Source organism: Octopus bimaculoides, chromosome 9 (genome assembly GCF_001194135.2).
Source record: "Octopus bimaculoides isolate UCB-OBI-ISO-001 chromosome 9, ASM119413v2, whole genome shotgun sequence".
NCBI classification, from domain to species: Eukaryota; Metazoa; Mollusca; class Cephalopoda; order Octopoda; family Octopodidae; genus Octopus; species Octopus bimaculoides.
In genome coordinates, this window is record NC_068989.1 from 90916700 (window position 1) to 90918712 (window position 2013).

At 38.7% G+C, this 2013-nt stretch overlaps 1 protein-coding gene across 2 annotated transcripts in view; it reads right to left on the reverse strand.

The window, feature by feature from the left end:
* The window catches only part of LOC106868310 (protein PFC0760c), a 54779-nt gene that overhangs the window by 51592 nt on the left and 1174 nt on the right, over positions 1 to 2013 (reverse strand). The window lies entirely within an intron of this gene.

Sequence of the window (2013 nt, forward strand, 5' to 3'; positions counted from 1 at the left end):
CACACACACACACACACACACACACACACACACACACACACACACACACACACACACACGTATATGTATATACATTATCTAATTAAAGAGCACAATACATGTATTGTGTCCTTAAAACTAATAATATTTATCTCTCACCAGATGGAGAACTTCTTCTGTTGAATTTTCTATCACGGAACAGTACATTATGTATGTATGTATGTATGTATGTATGTATGTGCGTGTGTGTTTGTCACCATCACCGCTTGATAACCAGTATTAGCACATTTACGTCCCCGTAATTTAGCGGTTTGGCAAAAGAGATCAATAGAATAAGTACTAGGCATTGAAAAGTATATACTAGGGTCGATTCGTTCGGCTAAAAATTCTTCAAGACGATACTCCAGCATGGCCACAGTCTAATGACTGAAACAAGCGAAAGGTTAAGAGATATTCGTAAAAGTTTGTCTATTGTCGGATTTTAAAACTATCAAATTGCAAAACATATTCTTATTCTCCGTGAAATGTCCTTCCTGTATCCATCTGAGAATTCATTCGCTTCTTCTTTACATACAAATCCCGTTCAAATACCACGTGTGATCGCCATTACGAGAATTAAATCATTTTGCAATTAGATCTATGCAATATGAATGCTTGAAAGAGAAGCTGAGTAGAAACTACACTTCACCGGAGGCGATTGCGAAAAACAGATTCCCCTTCAACCCCATTCCTCCACCTTGTTACCTTGCTGGGCGGCTGACAAAAAACGAAGCCATTTTGGAAGGTTTCGGTGGCCGACAAAAAACGAAGCCATTTTGGAAGGTTTCGGTGGCTGACAAAAAACAAAGCGATTTTGGAAAGTTTCGTGCTTTGGAAAGTTTTCTTCCTCTTAAAAATTTTCCGCGTAGGGTAAGAAAAAAGGGTTGATCAGTTCCTTATGGATCTGGTCAATTAAGAAAGAGGGCAGAGCAATACAATGATTAAGAACGAACTCTTTTAAAAAGGGAAACAAGACATAAAATCACATAACTTTAAAACACAGCTTAGGGGGAAAAGGAGGAGGAGGAGGAAGAAGAGCAACAACAACAACAATAATGGTTTCAAATTTTGACACAAGGCCAGCAATTTCGAGGGAGGAGGTAAGACTATTACATCGACCCCAGTGCTCAGCTGGTACTTATTCTATCGATCCTGAAAGGATGAAAGGCAAAGTCGACTGCGGCGGAATTTGAGCTCAGAACGTAAAGACGGGCGAAATACTGCCAAGCATTTTACCTGGTGTGCTAACAATTCTGTCAGCTCACAGCCTTAATAATAATAATAATAGTAATGACGATGATGATGATGATGATGATGATATGGGGGAGCATCATAGCCATGTGTTGAGTGGAATTCTTTGAGGCTTGAATAATTCACTTCAGGAAACATGGGTGTTTCGTTCATCATCGTTAAACAACTCTTATTCAGGGACCTTTCGAGCAGGATGGGCACCTCAACCTGAAGAAAATTCTAACTGGGCCCCACCTGTAAGGTCATGTGCTGTTTATCTTGATATGAGATCAGCATGTCGTGCACATATGTTTGTACCCTTATCAGACGGGTAGTCATGATGGGTATAATGGGCTTCGTATATTTGTACCCCAGTGTCACTTTGATACCATGCACTACTCTCTCACTCAGTAATGATGATGATGATAATAATAATAATAATAATAATAATAATAATAATAATAATAATAATAATAATAATAATGATAATAATGATTCTTTCTACAATAAGATCGATGCCTGAAATTTTGGAGGAGTCGGCGAATTTATTACTTTGACCCAGTGCTCAGCTGGTATCTATTTTATCGACCCCGAAAGAATGAAAGGCAAAGTTGACCTCAGCGGAATTTGAATTCAGAATGTCACGAGTCGGAAGAATTACCGTTAAACATTTTGTCCGGCATGCTAACGATTCTTCCCACAAAATAAAAAAATTAAGCCGGATTTTGCTAAAGTTGTCTGCCGAAACCTCATGCCTCATGGGAA